Below are 19742 nucleotides of genomic sequence, written 5' to 3'. Positions count from 1 at the left end.
TCTAAGGTGCCTCTTTCCAGCATGTTTTGTTCAGCAAGCAAAATGGGCAAACTAAGGGTAAACATTCAGCAGGTTGTCAAGTTACTAATGGTTACTAGGTGAGAGTGTTGCTACCTAAGCTTTGTTACCTTTTAGCATGAAGTTGACAAAGACATGGGTGGTCATCATAGAGATTGGAGTCCATATAACAGCATCCTTATTAGACTGCGCAGAAAATCATGGGTCTGTGTGAAAAAGAGCACATTGAATGACCCCGACGTGATTTGAACACGCAACCTTCTGATCTGGAGTCAGACGCAGTACCGTTGCGCCACGAGGTCCCAGCTCGAAGCCTATAGCGCATCGTGGTGCAAGGCATACTTGTTCATCGGCGTGGCGATCAAGACGCATTGGAACTCGGAGACAGGTGGTGGGCTGTGACTGTTGCGACTAGTGTCTGACATCTGGGCAAGAGCTCTTTCAGAGGACAGGGCACAAGCCCTTTAAAGGGATAACCTGCCAGGTTTCCCTTCCCTGAACATTAAGGGAGATTTTCAAGATCAAATGGTAGATCTCACCCCAGTGCGTGAGAGTGAAGCGTGGACAACTTATACCTGAAGCGCAACTCAGGGACTCAAGTGTCTATGCGATAGAACCATGGTTCAGCCTTCTTCTGGGTAACTTCACACATTTACCATTTGTACGAGGCCTTTGTGTCATTATACGTGTCAGACGATGGGCAATCAGTGGCAAAGGTGGCGTAAACCTGCTTTTTGCGAGGCATACAGAGCCAAGATTACACGTCAGTTTGTGGTGTGGAATTAACGTGTTTGTTAGAAATTTTGGTCTCCTTGTGCAGAAAAGCCAAGTTTAATTAAAAATGCTGATGCTATTCTACTTGTTCTCATACCATGACACGAAGGCATTCCTTGAACCAAGACAAGCCTCCAGAGTGAGCCTTACGAATAAGAGTTATGCTGGTAACGATTTCCAAGCGACATGCTGGTCAAAAGTGTGCTAGTTGTAAACAAAAATACGAACAAGGTCGTTAAACAGAAAGCACTGGGGTTAAGTTGATCTCAACTTAGAAACTGGCCAACATAATAGATAGGACCAAAGTTCAACATTCTCTTGGTTAACGTCACCATTTTACAGGTTTCACAAGAACCTTGTCTCTTTGTATGTCTCAGACTGCAGGCAGTCAGTGGGTAAAGAAGTATGAAGGACAGAGCCGTGGTTGAACCCTGTTGGTTTGTATCCTTGAATAGTGGTGCTGAGCTGTGTTAATAGTTTGTAGAAAGCCATGAGAACCAGATGGGATGGGCCCTTTCCAAGCCAAGGGCTGAGCACCATTTATGTCTGTGAGAACCGTTGAACTAGAGCATCCACAGGCCTGACCTACAAGCTCGAGGGTAAAGTGACAGGTGGTGGGCTGTGACTGTTGCGACTAGTGTCTGACATCTGGCAAGAGCTCTTTCAGAGGACAAGGCACGAGCCCTTTAAAGGCATAACCTGCCAGGTTTCCCTTCCCTGGACATTAAGGGAGATTTTCAAGATCAAATGGTAGATCTCACCCCAGTGCGTGAGAGTGAAGCGCGGACAACTTATACCTGAAGCGCAACTCAGGGACTCAACTGCCTATGCGATAGAACCATGGTTCAGCCTTCTTCTGGGTAACTTCACACATTTACCATTTGTACGAGGCCTTTGTGTCATTATACGTGTCAGACGATGGGCAATCAGTGGCAAAGGTGGCGTAAACCTGCTTTTTGCGAGGCATACAGAGCCAAGATTACACGTCAGTTTGTGGTGTGGAATTAACGTGTTTGTTAGAAATTTTGGTCTCCTTGTGCAGAAAAGCCAAGTTTAATTAAAAATGCTGATGCTATTCTACTTGTTCTCATACCATGACACGAAGGCATTCCTTGAACCAAGACAAGCCTTCAGAGTGCCCCTTACGAATAAGAGTTATGCTGGTAACGATTTCCAAGCGACATGCTGGTCAAAAGTGTGCTAGTTGTAAACAAAAATACGAACAAGGTCGTTAAACAGAAAGCACTGGGGTTAAGTTGATCTCAACTTAGAAACTGGCCAACATAACAGATAGGACCAAAGTTCAACATTCTCTTGGTTAACGTCACCATTTTACAGGTTTCACAAGAACCTTGTCTCTTTGTATGTCTCAGACTGCAGGCAGTCAGTGGGTAAAGAAGTATGAAGGACAGACCCGTGGTTGAACCCTGTTGGTTTGTATCCTTGAATAGTGGTGCTGAGCTGTGTTAATAGTTTGTAGAAAGCCATGAGAACCAGATGGGATGGGCCCTTTCCAAGCCAAGGGCTGAGCACCATTTATGTCTAGAGCGTCAGACTTTTAATCTGAGGGTCCAGGGTTCAAGTCCCTGTTTGGGTGTTGTAGTACCCTCCAGATCCTCTGAGAGGTCCAGTGAAACCATCTAAGGTGCCTCTTTCCAGCATGTTTTGTTCAGCAAGCAAAATGGGCAAACTAAGGGTAAACATTCAGCAGGTTGTCAAGTTACTAATGGTTACTAGGTGAGAGTGTTGCTACATAAGCTTTGTTACCTTTTAGCATGAAGTTGACAAAGACATGGGTGGTCATCATAGAGATTGGAGTCCATATAACAGCATCCTTATTAGACTGCACAGAAAATAAATCATGGGTCTGTGTGAAAAAGAGCACATTGAATGACCCCGACATGATTTGAACCTTCTGATCTGGAGTCAGACGCACTTCCGTTGCGCCACGAGGTCCCAGCTCGAAGCCTATAGCGCATCGTGGTGCAAGGCATACTTGTTCATCGGCGTGGCGATCAAGACGCATTGGAACTCGGAGACAGGTGGTGGGCTGTGACTGTTGCGACTAGTGTCTGACATCTGGGCAAGAGCTCTTTCAGAGGACAGGGCACAAGCCCTTTAAAGGGATAACCTGCCAGGTTTCCCTTCCCTGAACATTAAGGGAGATTTTCAAGATCAAATGGTAGATCTCACCCCAGTGCGTGAGAGTGAAGCGTGGACAACTTATACCTGAAGCGCAACTCAGGGACTCAAGTGTCTATGCGATAGAACCATGGTTCAGCCTTCTTCTGGGTAACTTCACACATTTACCATTTGTACGAGGCCTTTGTGTCATTATACGTGTCAGACGATGGGCAATCAGTGGCAAAGGTGGCGTAAACCTGCTTTTTGCGAGGCATACAGAGCCAAGATTACACGTCAGTTTGTGGTGTGGAATTAACGTGTTTGTTAGAAATTTTGGTCTCCTTGTGCAGAAAAGCCAAGTTTAATTAAAAATGCTGATGCTATTCTACTTGTTCTCATACCATGACACGAAGGCATTCCTTGAACCAAGACAAGCCTTCAGAGTGCCCCTTACGAATAAGAGTTATGCTGGTAACGATTTCCAAGCGACATGCTGGTCAAAAGTGTGCTAGTTGTAAACAAAAATACGAACAAGGTCGTTAAACAGAAAGCACTGGGGTTAAGTTGATCTCAACTTAGAAACTGGCCAACATAACAGATAGGACCAAAGTTCAACATTCTCTTGGTTAACGTCACCATTTTACAGGTTTCACAAGAACCTTGTCTCTTTGTATGTCTCAGACTGCAGGCAGTCAGTGGGTAAAGAAGTATGAAGGACAGAGCTGTGGTTGAACCCTGTTGGTTTGTATCCTTGAATAGTGGTGCTGAGCTGTGTTAATAGTTTGTAGAAAGCCATGAGAACCAGATGGGATGGGCCCTTTCCAAGCCAAGGGCTGAGCACCATTTATGTCTGTGAGAACCGTTGAACTAGAGCGTCCACAGGCCTGACCTACAAGCTCCAGGGTAAAGTGCGCTCTCGCTCCTCAAGCCCAGATAGCTCAGTCGGTAGAGCATCAGACTTTTAATCTGAGGGTCCAGGGTTCAAGTGCCTGTTTGGGTGTTGTAGTACCCTCCAGATCCTCTGAGAGGTCCAGTGAAACCATCTAAGGTGCCTCTTTCCAGCATGTTTTGTTCAGCAAGCAAAATGGGCAAACTAAGGGTAAACATTCAGCAGGTTGTCAAGTTACTAATGGTTACTAGGTGAGAGTGTTGCTACCTAAGCTTTGTTACCTTTTAGCATGAAGTTGACAAAGACATGGGTGGTCATCATAGAGATTGGAGTCCATATAACAGCATCCTTATTAGACTGCGCAGAAAATCATGGGTCTGTGTGAAAAAGAGCACATTGAATGACCCCGACGTGATTTGAACACGCAACCTTCTGATCTGGAGTCAGACGCGCTTCCGTTGCGCCACGAGGTCCCAGCTTGAAGCCTATAGCGCATCGTGGTGCAAGGCATACTTGTTCATCGGCGTGGCGATCAAGACGCATTGGAACTCGGAGACAGGTGGTGGGCTGTGACTGTTGCGACTAGTGTCTGACATCTGGGCAAGAGCTCTTTCAGAGGACAGGGCACAAGCCCTTTAAAGGGATAACCTGCCAGGTTTCCCTTCCCTGAACATTAAGGGAGATTTTCAAGATCAAATGGTAGATCTCACCCCGGTGCGCGAGAGTGAAGCGTGGACAACTTATACCTGAAGCGCAACTCAGGGACTCAAGTGTCTATGCGATAGAACCATGGTTCAGCCTTCTTCTGGGTAACTTCACACATTTACCATTTGTACGAGGCCTTTGTGTCATTATACGTGTCAGACGATGGGCAATCAGTGGCAAAGGTGGCGTAAACCTGCTTTTTGCGAGGCATACAGAGCCAAGATTACACGTCAGTTTGTGGTGTGGAATTAACGTGTTTGTTAGAAATTTTGGTCTCCTTGTGCAGAAAAGCCAAGTTTAATTAAAAATGCTGATGCTATTCTACTTGTTCTCATACCATGACACGAAGGCATTCCTTGAACCAAGACAAGCCTTCAGAGTGCCCCTTACGAATAAGAGTTATGCTGGTAACGATTTCCAAGCGACATGCTGGTCAAAAGTGTGCTAGTTGTAAACAAAAATACGAACAAGGTCGTTAAACAGAAAGCACTGGGGTTAAGTTGATCTCAACTTAGAAACTGGCCAACATAACAGATAGGACCAAAGTTCAACATTCTCTTGGTTAACGTCACCATTTTACAGGTTTCACAAGAACCTTGTCTCTTTGTATGTCTCAGACTGCAGGCAGTCAGTGGGTAAAGAAGTATGAAGGACAGAGCTGTGGTTGAACCCTGTTGGTTTGTATCCTTGAATAGTGGTGCTGAGCTGTGTTAATAGTTTGTAGAAAGCCATGAGAACCAGATGGGATGGGCCCTTTCCAAGCCAAGGGCTGAGCACCATTTATGTCTGTGAGAACCGTTGAACTAGAGCGTCCACAGGCCTGACCTACAAGCTCGAGGGTAAAGTGCGCTCTCATTCATCGAGCCCAGATAGCTCAGTCGGTAGAGCGTCAGACTTTTGATCTGAGGGTCCAGAGTTCAAGTCCCTGTTTGGGTGTTGTAGTACCCTCCAGATCCTCTGAGAGGTCCAGTGAAACCATCTAAGGTGCCTCTTTCCAGCATGTTTTGTTCAGCAAGCAAAATGGGCAAACTAAGGGTAAACATTCAGCAGGTTGTCAAGTTACTAATGGTTACTAGGTGAGAGTGTTGCTACCTAAGCTTTGTTACCTTTTAGCATGAAGTTGACAAAGACATGGGTGGTCATCATAGAGATTGGAGTCCATATAACAGCATCCTTATTAGACTGCGCAGAAAATCATGGGTCTGTGTGAAAAAGAGCACATTGAATGACCCCGACGTGATTTGAACACGCAACCTTCTGATCTGGAGTCAGACGCACTTCCGTTGCGCCACGAGGTCCCAGCTCGAAGCCTATAGCGCATCGTGGTGCAAGGCATACTTGTTCATCGGCGTGGCGATCAAGACGCATTGGAACTCGGAGACAGGTGGTGGGCTGTGACTGTTGCGACTAGTGTCTGACATCTGGGCAAGAGCTCTTTCAGAGGACAAGGCACGAGCCCTTTAAAGGCATAACCTGCCTGGTTTCCCTTCCCTGGACATTAAGGGAGATTTTCAAGATCAAATGGTAGATCTCACCCCGGTGCGTGAGAGTGAAGCACGGACAACTTATACCTGAAGCGCAACTCAGGGACTCAACTGCCTATGCGATAGAACCATGGTTCAGCCTTCTTCTGGGTAACTTCACACATTTACCATTTGTACGAGGCCTTTGTGTCATTATACGTGTCAGACGATGGGCAATCAGTGGCAAAGGTGGCGTAAACCTGCTTTTTGCGAGGCATACAGAGCCAAGATTACACGTCAGTTTGTGGTGTGGAATTAACGTGTTTGTTAGAAATTTTGGTCTCCTTGTGCAGAAAAGCCAAGTTTAATTAAAAATGCTGATGCTATTCTACTTGTTCTCATACCATGACACGAAGGCATTCCTTGAACCAAGACAAGCCTTCAGAGTGCCCCTTACGAATAAGAGTTATGCTGGTAACGATTTCCAAGCGACATGCTGGTCAAAAGTGTGCTAGTTGTAAACAAAAATACGAACAAGGTCGTTAAACAGAAAGCACTGGGGTTAAGTTGATCTCAACTTAGAAACTGGCCAACATAACAGATAGGACCAAAGTTCAACATTCTCTTGGTTAACGTCACCATTTTACAGGTTTCACAAGAACCTTGTCTCTTTGTATGTCTCAGACTGCAGGCAGTCAGTGGGTAAAGAAGTATGAAGGACAGAGCCGTGGTTGAACCCTGTTGGTTTGTATCCTTGAATAGTGGTGCTGAGCTGTGTTAATAGTTTGTAGAAAGCCATGAGAACCAGATGGGATGGGCCCTTTCCAAGCCAAGGGCTGAGCACCATTTATGTCTGTGAGAACCGTTGAACTAGAGCGTCCACAGGCCTGACCTACAAGCTCGAGGGTAAAGTGCGCTCTCATTCATCGAGCCCAGATAGCTCAGTCGGTAGAGCGTCAGACTTTTGATCTGAGGGTCCAGAGTTCAAGTCCCTGTTTGGGTGTTGTAGTACCCTCCAGATCCTCTGAGAGGTCCAGTGAAACCATCTAAGGTGCCTCTTTCCAGCATGTTTTGTTCAGCAAGCAAAATGGGCAAACTAAGGGTAAACATTCAGCAGGTTGTCAAGTTACTAATGGTTACTAGGTGAGAGTGTTGCTACCTAAGCTTTGTTACCTTTTAGCATGAAGTTGACAAAGACATGGGTGGTCATCATAGAGATTGGAGTCCATATAACAGCATCCTTATTAGACTGCGCAGAAAATCATGGGTCTGTGTGAAAAAGAGCACATTGAATGACCCCGACGTGATTTGAACACGCAACCTTCTGATCTGGAGTCAGACGCACTTCCGTTGCGCCACGAGGTCCCAGCTCGAAGCCTATAGCGCATCGTGGTGCAAGGCATACTTGTTCATCGGCGTGGCGATCAAGACGCATTGGAACTCGGAGACAGGTGGTGGGCTGTGACTGTTGCGACTAGTGTCTGACATCTGGGCAAGAGCTCTTTCAGAGGACAAGGCACGAGCCCTTTAAAGGCATAACCTGCCTGGTTTCCCTTCCCTGGACATTAAGGGAGATTTTCAAGATCAAATGGTAGATCTCACCCCGGTGCGTGAGAGTGAAGCACGGACAACTTATACCTGAAGCGCAACTCAGGGACTCAACTGCCTATGCGATAGAACCATGGTTCAGCCTTCTTCTGGGTAACTTCACACATTTACCATTTGTACGAGGCCTTTGTGTCATTATACGTGTCAGACGATGGGCAATCAGTGGCAAAGGTGGCGTAAACCTGCTTTTTGCGAGGCATACAGAGCCAAGATTACACGTCAGTTTGTGGTGTGGAATTAACGTGTTTGTTAGAAATTTTGGTCTCCTTGTGCAGAAAAGCCAAGTTTAATTAAAAATGCTGATGCTATTCTACTTGTTCTCATACCATGACACGAAGGCATTCCTTGAACCAAGACAAGCCTTCAGAGTGCCCCTTACGAATAAGAGTTATGCTGGTAACGATTTCCAAGCGACATGCTGGTCAAAAGTGTGCTAGTTGTAAACAAAAATACGAACAAGGTCGTTAAACAGAAAGCACTGGGGTTAAGTTGATCTCAACTTAGAAACTGGCCAACATAACAGATAGGACCAAAGTTCAACATTCTCTTGGTTAACGTCACCATTTTACAGGTTTCACAAGAACCTTGTCTCTTTGTATGTCTCAGACTGCAGGCAGTCAGTGGGTAAAGAAGTATGAAGGACAGAGCCGTGGTTGAACCCTGTTGGTTTGTATCCTTGAATAGTGGTGCTGAGCTGTGTTAATAGTTTGTAGAAAGCCATGAGAACCAGATGGGATGGGCCCTTTCCAAGCCAAGGGCTGAGCACCATTTATGTCTGTGAGAACCGTTGAACTAGAGCGTCCACAGGCCTGACCTACAAGCTCGAGGGTAAAGTGCGCACTCACTCATCGAGCCCAGATAGCTCAGTCGGTAGAGCATCAGACTTTTAATCTGAGGGTCCAGGGTTCAAGTGCCTGTTTGGGTGTTGTAGTACCCTCCAGATCCTCTGAGAGGTCCAGTGAAACCATCTAAGGTGCCTCTTTCCAGCATGTTTTGTTCAGCAAGCAAAATGGGCAAACTAAGGGTAAACATTCAGCAGGTTGTCAAGTTACTAATGGTTACTAGGTGAGAGTGTTGCTACCTAAGCTTTGTTACCTTTTAGCATGAAGTTGACAAAGACATGGGTGGTCATCATAGAGATTGGAGTCCATATAACAGCATCCTTATTAGACTGCGCAGAAAATCATGGGTCTGTGTGAAAAAGAGCACATTGAATGACCCCGACGTGATTTGAACACGCAACCTTCTGATCTGGAGTCAGACACACTTCCGTTGCGCCACGAGGTCCCAGCTCGAAGCCTATAACGCATCGTGGTGCAAGGCATACTTGTTCATCGGCGTGGCGATCAAGACGCATTGGAACTCGGAGACAGGTGGTGGGCTGTGACTGTTGCGACTAGTGTCTGACATCTGGGCAAGAGCTCTTTCAGAGGACAAGGCACGAGCCCTTTAAAGGCATAACCTGCCTGGTTTCCCTTCCCTGGACATTAAGGGAGATTTTCAAGATCAAATGGTAGATCTCACCCCGGTGCGTGAGAGTGAAGCGCGGACAACTTATACCTGAAGCGCAACTCAGGGACTCAACTGCCTATGCGATAGAACCATGGTTCAGCCTTCTTCTGGGTAACTTCACACATTTACCATTTGTACGAGGCCTTTGTGTCATTATACGTGTCAGACGATGGGCAATCAGTGGCAAAGGTGGCGTAAACCTGCTTTTTGCGAGGCATACAGAGCCAAGATTACACGTCAGTTTGTGGTGTGGAATTAACGTGTTTGTTAGAAATTTTGGTCTCCTTGTGCAGAAAAGCCAAGTTTAATTAAAAATGCTGATGCTATTCTACTTGTTCTCATACCATGACACGAAGGCATTCCTTGAACCAAGACAAGCCTTCAGAGTGCGCCTTACGAATAAGAGTTATGCTGGTAACGATTTCCAAGCGACATGCTGGTCAAAAGTGTGCTAGTTGTAAACAAAAATACGAACAAGGTCGTTAAACAGAAAGCACTGGGGTTAAGTTGATCTCAACTTAGAAACTGGCCAACATAACAGATAGGACCAAAGTTCAACATTCTCTTGGTTAACGTCACCATTTTACAGGTTTCACAAGAACCTTGTCTCTTTGTATGTCTCAGACTGCAGGCAGTCAGTGGGTAAAGAAGTATGAAGGACAGAGCCGTGGTTGAACCCTGTTGGTTTGTATCCTTGAATAGTGGTGCTGAGCTGTGTTAATAGTTTGTAGAAAGCCATGAGAACCAGATGGGATGGGCCCTTTCCAAGCCAAGGGCTGAGCACCATTTATGTCTGTGAGAACCGTTGAACTAGAGCGTCCACAGGCCTGACCTACAAGCTCCAGGGTAAAGTGCGCTCTCGCTCCTCGAGCCCAGATAGCTCAGTCGGTAGAGCATCAGACTTTTAATCTGAGGGTCCAGGGTTCAAGTGCCTGTTTGGGTGTTGTAGTACCTTCCAGATCCTCTGAGAGGTCCAGTGAAACCATCTAAGGTGCCTCTTTCCAGCATGTTTTGTTCAGCAAGCAAAATGGGCAAACTAAGGGTAAACATTCAGCAGGTTGTCAAGTTACTAATGGTTACTAGGTGAGAGTGTTGCTACCTAAGCTTTGTTACCTTTTAGCATGAAGTTGACAAAGACATGGGTGGTCATCATAGAGATTGGAGTCCATATAACAGCATCCTTATTAGACTGCACAGAAAATAAATCATGGGTCTGTGTGAAAGAGAGCACATTGAATGACCCCGACATGATTTGAACCTTCTGATCTGGAGTCAGACGCACTTCCGTTGCGCCATGAGGTCCCAGCTCGAAGCCTATAGCGCATCATGGTGCAAGGCATACTTGTTCATCGGCGTGGCGATCAAGACGCATTGGAACTCGGAGACAGGTGGTGGGCTGTGACTGTTGCGACTAGTGTCTGACATCTGGGCAAGAGCTCTTTCAGAGGACAAGGCACGAGCCCTTTAAAGGCATAACCTGCCTGGTTTCCCTTCCCTGGACATTAAGGGAGATTTTCAAGATCAAATGGTAGATCTCACCCCAGTGCGTGAGAGTGAAGCGCGGACAACTTATACCTGAAGCGCAACTCAGGGACTCAACTGCCTATGCGATAGAACCATGGTTCAGCCTTCTTCTGGGTAACTTCACACATTTACCATTTGTACGAGGCCTTTGTGTCATTATACGTGTCAGACGATGGGCAATCAGTGGCAAAGGTGGCGTAAACCTGCTTTTTGCGAGGCATACAGAGCCAAGATTACACGTCAGTTTGTGGTGTGGAATTAACGTGTTTGTTAGAAATTTTGGTCTCCTTGTGCAGAAAAGCCAAGTTTAATTAAAAATGCTGATGCTATTCTACTTGTTCTCATACCATGACACGAAGGCATTCCTTGAACCAAGACAAGCCTTCAGAGTGCGCCTTACGAATAAGAGTTATGCTGGTAACGATTTCCAAGCGACATGCTGGTCAAAAGTGTGCTAGTTGTAAACAAAAATACGAACAAGGTCGTTAAACAGAAAGCACTGGGGTTAAGTTGATCTCAACTTAGAAACTGGCCAACATAACAGATAGGACCAAAGTTCAACATTCTCTTGGTTAACGTCACCATTTTACAGGTTTCACAAGAACCTTGTCTCTTTGTATGTCTCAGACTGCAGGCAGTCAGTGGGTAAAGAAGTATGAAGGACAGAGCCGTGGTTGAACCCTGTTGGTTTGTATCCTTGAATAGTGGTGCTGAGCTGTGTTAATAGTTTGTAGAAAGCCATGAGAACCAGATGGGATGGGCCCTTTCCAAGCCAAGGGCTGAGCACCATTTATGTCTGTGAGAACCGTTGAACTAGAGCGTCCACAGGCCTGACCTACAAGCTCCAGGGTAAAGTGCGCTCTCACTCATCGAGCCCAGATAGCTCAGTCGGTAGAGCGTCAGACTTTTAATCTGAGGGTCCAGGGTTCAAGTCCCTGTTTGGGTGTTGTAGTACCCTCCAGATCCTCTGAGAGGTCCAGTGAAACCATCTAAGGTGCCTCTTTCCAGCATGTTTTGTTCAGCAAGCAAAATGGGCAAACTAAGGGTAAACATTCAGCAGGTTGTCAAGTTACTAATGGTTACTAGGTGAGAGTGTTGCTACCTAAGCTTTGTTACCTTTTAGCATGAAGTTGACAAAGACATGGGTGGTCATCATAGAGATTGGAGTCCATATAACAGCATCCTTATTAGACTGCACAGAAAATAAATCATGGGTCTGTGTGAAAAAGAGCACATTGAATGACCCCGACATGATTTGAACCTTCTGATCTGGAGTCAGACGCACTTCCGTTGCGCCATGAGGTCCCAGCTCGAAGCCTATAGCGCATCGTGGTGCAAGGCATACTTGTTCATCGGCGTGGCGATCAAGACGCATTGGAACTCGGAGACAGGTGGTGGGCTGTGACTGTTGCGACTAGTGTCTGACATCTGGGCAAGAGCTCTTTCAGAGGACAAGGCACGAGCCCTTTAAAGGCATAACCTGCCTGGTTTCCCTTCCCTGGACATTAAGGGAGATTTTCAAGATCAAATGGTAGATCTCACCCCAGTGCGTGAGAGTGAAGCGCGGACAACTTATACCTGAAGCGCAACTCAGGGACTCAACTGCCTATGCGATAGAACCATGGTTCAGCCTTCTTCTGGGTAACTTCACACATTTACCATTTGTACGAGGCCTTTGTGTCATTATACGTGTCAGACGATGGGCAATCAGTGGCAAAGGTGGCGTAAACCTGCTTTTTGCGAGGCATACAGAGCCAAGATTACACGTCAGTTTGTGGTGTGGAATTAACGTGTTTGTTAGAAATTTTGGTCTCCTTGTGCAGAAAAGCCAAGTTTAATTAAAAATGCTGATGCTATTCTACTTGTTCTCATACCATGACACGAAGGCATTCCTTGAACCAAGACAAGCCTTCAGAGTGCGCCTTACGAATAAGAGTTATGCTGGTAACGATTTCCAAGCGACATGCTGGTCAAAAGTGTGCTAGTTGTAAACAAAAATACGAACAAGGTCGTTAAACAGAAAGCACTGGGGTTAAGTTGATCTCAACTTAGAAACTGGCCAACATAACAGATAGGACCAAAGTTCAACATTCTCTTGGTTAACGTCACCATTTTACAGGTTTCACAAGAACCTTGTCTCTTTGTATGTCTCAGACTGCAGGCAGTCAGTGGGTAAAGAAGTATGAAGGACAGAGCTGTGGTTGAACCCTGTTGGTTTGTATCCTTGAATAGTGGTGCTGAGCTGTGTTAACAGTTTGTAGAAAGCCATGAGAACCAGATGGGATGGGCCCTTTCCAAGCCAAGGGCTGAGCACCATTTATGTCTGTGAGAACCGTTGAACTAGAGCGTCCACAGGCCTGACCTACAAGCTCCAGGGTAAAGTGCGCTCTCTCTCCTCTCGAGCCCAGATAGCTCAGTCGGTAGAGCATCAGACTTTTAATCTGAGGGTCCAGGGTTCAAGTGCCTGTTTGGGTGTTGTAGTACCCTCCAGATCCTCTGAGAGGTCCAGTGAAACCATCTAAGGTGCCTCTTTCCAGCATGTTTTGTTCAACAAGCAAAATGGGCAAACTAAGGGTAAACATTCAGCAGGTTGTCAAGTTACTAATGGTTACTAGGTGAGAGTGTTGCTACCTAAGCTTTGTTACCTTTTAGCATGAAGTTGACAAAGACATGGGTGGTCATCATGGAGATTGGAGTCCATATAACAGCATCCTTATTAGACTGCACAGAAAATAAATCATGGGTCTGTGTGAAAAAGAGCACATTGAATGACCCCGACATGATTTGAACCTTCTGATCTGGAGTCAGACGCACTTCCGTTGCGCCATGAGGTCCCAGCTCGAAGCCTATAGCGCATCATGGTGCAAGGCATACTTGTTCATCGGCGTGGCGATCAAGACGCATTGGAACTCGGAGACAGGTGGTGGGCTGTGACTGTTGCGACTAGTGTCTGACATCTGGGCAAGAGCTCTTTCAGAGGACAAGGCACGAGCCCTTTAAAGGCATAACCTGCCTGGTTTCCCTTCCCTGGACATTAAGGGAGATTTTCAAGATCAAATGGTAGATCTCACCCCAGTGCGTGAGAGTGAAGCGCGGACAACTTATACCTGAAGCGCAACTCAGGGACTCAACTGCCTATGCGATAGAACCATGGTTCAGCCTTCTTCTGGGTAACTTCACACATTTACCATTTGTACGAGGCCTTTGTGTCATTATACGTGTCAGACGATGGGCAATCAGTGGCAAAGGTGGCGTAAACCTGCTTTTTGCGAGGCATACAGAGCCAAGATTACACGTCAGTTTGTGGTGTGGAATTAACGTGTTTGTTAGAAATTTTGGTCTCCTTGTGCAGAAAAGCCAAGTTTAATTAAAAATGCTGATGCTATTCTACTTGTTCTCATACCATGACACGAAGGCATTCCTTGAACCAAGACAAGCCTTCAGAGTGCGCCTTACGAATAAGAGTTATGCTGGTAACGATTTCCAAGCGACATGCTGGTCAAAAGTGTGCTAGTTGTAAACAAAAATACGAACAAGGTCGTTAAACAGAAAGCACTGGGGTTAAGTTGATCTCAACTTAGAAACTGGCCAACATAACAGATAGGACCAAAGTTCAACATTCTCTTGGTTAACGTCACCATTTTACAGGTTTCACAAGAACCTTGTCTCTTTGTATGTCTCAGACTGCAGGCAGTCAGTGGGTAAAGAAGTATGAAGGACAGAGCCGTGGTTGAACCCTGTTGGTTTGTATCCTTGAATAGTGGTGCTGAGCTGTGTTAATAGTTTGTAGAAAGCCATGAGAACCAGATGGGATGGGCCCTTTCCAAGCCAAGGGCTGAGCACCATTTATGTCTGTGAGAACCGTTGAACTAGAGCGTCCACAGGCCTGACCTACAAGCTCCAGGGTAAAGTGCGCTCTCGCTCCTCGAGCCCAGATAGCTCAGTCGGTAGAGCATCAGACTTTTAATCTGAGGGTCCAGGGTTCAAGTGCCTGTTTGGGTGTTGTAGTACCCTCCAGATCCTCTGAGAGGTCCAGTGAAACCATCTAAGGTGCCTCTTTCCAGCATGTTTTGTTCAGCTAGCAAAATGGGCAAACTAAGGGCAAACATTCAGCAGGTTGTCAAGTTACTAATGGTTACTAGGTGAGAGTGTTGCTACCTAAGCTTTGTTACCTTTTAGCATGAAGTTGACAAAGACATGGGTGGTCATCATAGAGATTGGAGTCCATATAACAGCATCCTTATTAGACTGCACAGAAAATAAATCATGGGTCTGTGTGAAAAAGAGCACATTGAATGACCCCGACATGATTTGAACCTTCTGATCTGGAGTCAGACGCACTTCCGTTGCGCCATGAGGTCCCAGCTCGAAGCCTATAGCGCATCATGGTGCAAGGCATACTTGTTCATCGGCGTGGCGATCAAGACGCATTGGAACTCGGAGACAGGTGGTGGGCTGTGACTGTTGCGACTAGTGTCTGACATCTGGGCAAGAGCTCTTTCAGAGGACAAGGCACGAGCCCTTTAAAGGCATAACCTGCCTGGTTTCCCTTCCCTGGACATTAAGGGAGATTTTCAAGATCAAATGGTAGATCTCACCCCAGTGCGTGAGAGTGAAGCGCGGACAACTTATACCTGAAGCGCAACTCAGGGACTCAACTGCCTATGCGATAGAACCATGGTTCAGCCTTCTTCTGGGTAACTTCACACATTTACCATTTGTACGAGGCCTTTGTGTCATTATACGTGTCAGACGATGGGCAATCAGTGGCAAAGGTGGCGTAAACCTGCTTTTTGCGAGGCATACAGAGCCAAGATTACACGTCAGTTTGTGGTGTGGAATTAACGTGTTTGTTAGAAATTTTGGTCTCCTTGTGCAGAAAAGCCAAGTTTAATTAAAAATGCTGATGCTATTCTACTTGTTCTCATACCATGACACGAAGGCATTCCTTGAACCAAGACAAGCCTTCAGAGTGCGCCTTACGAATAAGAGTTATGCTGGTAACGATTTCCAAGCGACATTCTGGTCAAAAGTGTGCTAGTTGTAAACAAAAATACGAACAAGGTCGTTAAACAGAAAGCACTGGGGTTAAGTTGATCTCAACTTAGAAACTGGCCAACATAACAGATAGGACCAAAGTTCAACATTCTCTTGGTTAACGTCACCATTTTACAGGTTTCACAAGAACCTTGTCTCTTTGTATGTCTCAGACTGCAGGCAGTCAGTGGGTAAAGAAGTATGAAGGACAGACCCGTGGTTGAACCCTGTTGGTTTGTATCCTTGAATAGTGGTGCTGAGCTGTGTTAATAGTTTGTAGAAAGCCATGAGAACCAGATGGGATGGGCCCTTTCCAAGCCAAGGGCTGAGCACCATTTATGTCTGTGAGAACCGTTGAACTAGAGCGTCCACAGGCCTGACCTACAAGCTCCAGGGTAAAGTGCGCTCTCACTCATCGAGCCCAGATAGCTCAGTCGGTAGAGCGTCAGACTTTTAATCTGAGGGTCCAGGGTTCAAGTGCCTGTTTGGGTGTTGTAGTACCCTCCAGATCCTCTGAGAGGTCCAGTGAAACCATCTAAGGTGCCTCTTTCCAGCATGTTTTGTTCAGCTAGCAAAATGGGCAAACTAAGGGCAAACATTCAGCAGGTTGTCAAGTTACTAATGGTTACTAGGTGAGAGTGTTGCTACCTAAGCTTTGTTACCTTTTAGCATGAAGTTGACAAAGACATGGGTGGTCATCATAGAGATTGGAGTCCATATAACAGCATCCTTATTAGACTGCGCAGAAAATCATGGGTCTGTGTGAAAGAGAGCACATTGAATGACCCCGACGTGATTTGAACACGCAACCTTCTGATCTGGAGTCAGACGCGCTTCCGTTGCGCCACGAGGTCCCAGCTCGAAGCCTATAGCGCATCGTGGTGCAAGGCATACTTGTTCATCGGCGTGGCGATCAAGACGCATTGGAACTCGGAGACAGGTGGTGGGCTGTGACTGTTGCGACTAGTGTCTGACATCTGGGCAAGAGCTCTTTCAGAGGACAAGGCACGAGCCCTTTAAAGGCATAACCTGCCTGGTTTCCCTTCCCTGGACATTAAGGGAGATTTTCAAGATCAAATGGTAGATCTCACCCCGGTGCGTGAGAGTGAAGCACGGACAACTTATACCTGAAGCGCAACTCAGGGACTCAACTGCCTATGCGATAGAACCATGGTTCAGCCTTCTTCTGGGTAACTTCACACATTTACCATTTGTACGAGGCCTTTGTGTCATTATACGTGTCAGACGATGGGCAATCAGTGGCAAAGGTGGCGTAAACCTGCTTTTTGCGAGGCATACAGAGCCAAGATTACACGTCAGTTTGTGGTGTGGAATTAACGTGTTTGTTAGAAATTTTGGTCTCCTTGTGCAGAAAAGCCAAGTTTAATTAAAAATGCTGATGCTATTCTACTTGTTCTCATACCATGACACGAAGGCATTCCTTGAACCAAGACAAGCCTCCAGAGTGAGCCTTACGAATAAGAGTTATGCTGGTAACGATTTCCAAGCGACATGCTGGTCAAAAGTGTGCTAGTTGTAAACAAAAATACGAACAAGGTCGTTAAACAGAAAGCACTGGGGTTAAGTTGATCTCAACTTAGAAACTGGCCAACATAATAGATAGGACCAAAGTTCAACATTCTCTTGGTTAACGTCACCATTTTACAGGTTTCACAAGAACCTTGTCTCTTTGTATGTCTCAGACTGCAGGCAGTCAGTGGGTAAAGAAGTATGAAGGACAGACCCGTGGTTGAACCCTGTTGGTTTGTATCCTTGAATAGTGGTGCTGAGCTGTGTTAATAGTTTGTAGAAAGCCATGAGAACCAGATGGGATGGGCCCTTTCCAAGCCAAGGGCTGAGCACCATTTATGTCTGTGAGAACCGTTGAACTAGAGCATCCACAGGCCTGACCTACAAGCTCGAGGGTAAAGTGACAGGTGGTGGGCTGTGACTGTTGCGACTAGTGTCTGACATCTGGGCAAGAGCTCTTTCAGAGGACAAGGCACGAGCCCTTTAAAGGCATAACCTGCCTGGTTTCCCTTCCCTGGACATTAAGGGAGATTTTCAAGATCAAATGGTAGATCTCACCCCAGTGCGTGAGAGTGAAGCGCGGACAACTTATACCTGAAGCGCAACTCAGGGACTCAACTGCCTATGCGATAGAACCATGGTTCAGCCTTCTTCTGGGTAACTTCACACATTTACCATTTGTACGAGGCCTTTGTGTCATTATACGTGTCAGACGATGGGCAATCAGTGGCAAAGGTGGCGTAAACCTGCTTTTTGCGAGGCATACAGAGCCAAGATTACACGTCAGTTTGTGGTGTGGAATTAACGTGTTTGTTAGAAATTTTGGTCTCCTTGTGCAGAAAAGCCAAGTTTAATTAAAAATGCTGATGCTATTCTACTTGTTCTCATACCATGACACGAAGGCATTCCTTGAACCAAGACAAGCCTTCAGAGTGCGCCTTACGAATAAGAGTTATGCTGGTAACGATTTCCAAGCGACATGCTGGTCAAAAGTGTGCTAGTTGTAAACAAAAATACGAACAAGGTCGTTAAACAGAAAGCACTGGGGTTAAGTTGATCTCAACTTAGAAACTGGCCAACATAACAGATAGGACCAAAGTTCAACATTCTCTTGGTTAACGTCACCATTTTACAGGTTTCACAAGAACCTTGTCTCTTTGTATGTCTCAGACTGCAGGCAGTCAGTGGGTAAAGAAGTATGAAGGACAGACCCGTGGTTGAACCCTGTTGGTTTGTATCCTTGAATAGTGGTGCTGAGCTGTGTTAATAGTTTGTAGAAAGCCATGAGAACCAGATGGGATGGGCCCTTTCCAAGCCAAGGGCTGAGCACCATTTATGTCTGTGAGAACCGTTGAACTAGAGCGTCCACAGGCTTGACCTACAAGCTCCAGGGTAAAGTGCGCTCTCACTCATCGAGCCCAGATAGCTCAGTCGGTAGAGCGTCAGACTTTTAATCTGAGGGTCCAGGGTTCAAGTCCCTGTTTGGGTGTTGTAGTACCCTCCAGATCCTCTGAGAGGTCCAGTGAAACCATCTAAGGTGCCTCTTTCCAGCATGTTTTGTTCAGCAAGCAAAATGGGCAAACTAAGGGTAAACATTCAGCAGGTTGTCAAGTTACTAATGGTTACTAGGTGAGAGTGTTGCTACCTAAGCTTTGTTACCTTTTAGCATGAAGTTGACAAAGACATGGGTGGTCATCATAGAGATTGGAGTCCATATAACAGCATCCTTATTAGACTGCGCAGAAAATCATGGGTCTGTGTGAAAAAGAGCACATTGAATGACCCCGACGTGATTTGAACACGCAACCTTCTGATCTGGAGTCAGACGCAGTACCGTTGCGCCACGAGGTCCCAGCTCGAAGCCTATAGCGCATCGTGGTGCAAGGCATACTTGTTCATCGGCGTGGCGATCAAGACGCGTTGGAACTCGGAGACAGGTGGTGGGCTGTGACTGTTGCGACTAGTGTCTGACATCTGGGCAAGAGCTCTTTCAGAGGACAGGGCACAAGCCCTTTAAAGGGATAACCTGCCAGGTTTCCCTTCCCTGAACATTAAGGGAGATTTTCAAGATCAAATGGTAGATCTCACCCCAGTGCGTGAGAGTGAAGCGTGGACAACTTATACCTGAAGCGCAACTCAGGGACTCAACTGCCTATGCGATAGAACCATGGTTCAGCCTTCTTCTGGGTAACTTCACACAGTTACCATTTGTACGAGGCCTTTGTGTCATTATACGTGTCAGACGATGGGCAATCAGTGGCAAAGGTGGCGTAAACCTGCTTTTTGCGAGGCATACAGAGCCAAGATTACACGTCAGTTTGTGGTGTGGAATTAACGTGTTTGTTAGAAATTTTGGTCTCCTTGTGCAGAAAAGCCAAGTTTAATTAAAAATGCTGATGCTATTCTACTTGTTCTCATACCATGACACGAAGGCATTCCTTGAACCAAGACAAGCCTTCAGAGTGCGCCTTACGAATAAGAGTTATGCTGGTAACGATTTCCAAGCGACATGCTGGTCAAAAGTGTGCTAGTTGTAAACAAAAATACGAACAAGGTCG

At 46.2% G+C, this 19742-nt stretch overlaps 2 protein-coding genes and 9 non-coding genes across 11 annotated transcripts in view; 2 read left to right on the top strand and 9 right to left on the bottom strand.

The window, feature by feature from the left end:
• The window catches only part of LOC108272388 (piwi-like protein 1), a 496438-nt gene that overhangs the window by 28194 nt on the left and 448502 nt on the right, over nt 1-19742 (bottom strand). The window lies entirely within an intron of this gene.
• atg3 (autophagy related 3) overlaps nt 1-19742 on the bottom strand; it is a gene marked incomplete in the record, with an annotated part of 729311 nt that overhangs the window by 440871 nt on the left and 268698 nt on the right.
• Nucleotides 249-320, bottom strand: trnaw-cca (transfer RNA tryptophan (anticodon CCA)). The gene has a single exon. It is a non-coding gene; the product is annotated as a tRNA-Trp (tRNA).
• Nucleotides 4207-4278, bottom strand: trnaw-cca (transfer RNA tryptophan (anticodon CCA)). Its single transcript has one exon. It is a non-coding gene; the product is annotated as a tRNA-Trp (tRNA).
• Nucleotides 5737-5808, bottom strand: trnaw-cca (transfer RNA tryptophan (anticodon CCA)). Its single transcript has one exon. It is a non-coding gene; the product is annotated as a tRNA-Trp (tRNA).
• trnaw-cca (transfer RNA tryptophan (anticodon CCA)) lies at nt 7267-7338 on the bottom strand. Its single transcript has one exon. It is a non-coding gene; the product is annotated as a tRNA-Trp (tRNA).
• On the bottom strand, nt 8797-8868 carry trnaw-cca (transfer RNA tryptophan (anticodon CCA)). The gene has a single exon. It is a non-coding gene; the product is annotated as a tRNA-Trp (tRNA).
• On the top strand, nt 11491-11563 carry trnak-uuu (transfer RNA lysine (anticodon UUU)). Its single transcript has one exon. It is a non-coding gene; the product is annotated as a tRNA-Lys (tRNA).
• trnaw-cca (transfer RNA tryptophan (anticodon CCA)) lies at nt 16437-16508 on the bottom strand. Its single transcript has one exon. It is a non-coding gene; the product is annotated as a tRNA-Trp (tRNA).
• trnak-uuu (transfer RNA lysine (anticodon UUU)) lies at nt 18601-18673 on the top strand. The gene has a single exon. It is a non-coding gene; the product is annotated as a tRNA-Lys (tRNA).
• On the bottom strand, nt 18964-19035 carry trnaw-cca (transfer RNA tryptophan (anticodon CCA)). The gene has a single exon. It is a non-coding gene; the product is annotated as a tRNA-Trp (tRNA).

The sequence above is a fragment of the Ictalurus punctatus genome, chromosome 12 (assembly GCF_001660625.3).
Source record: "Ictalurus punctatus breed USDA103 chromosome 12, Coco_2.0, whole genome shotgun sequence".
NCBI lineage: Eukaryota > Metazoa > Chordata > Actinopteri > Siluriformes > Ictaluridae > Ictalurus > Ictalurus punctatus.
The sequence above is the reverse complement of the archived record's forward strand: the minus strand, read 5'-3'. Positions and strand labels throughout refer to the sequence as shown.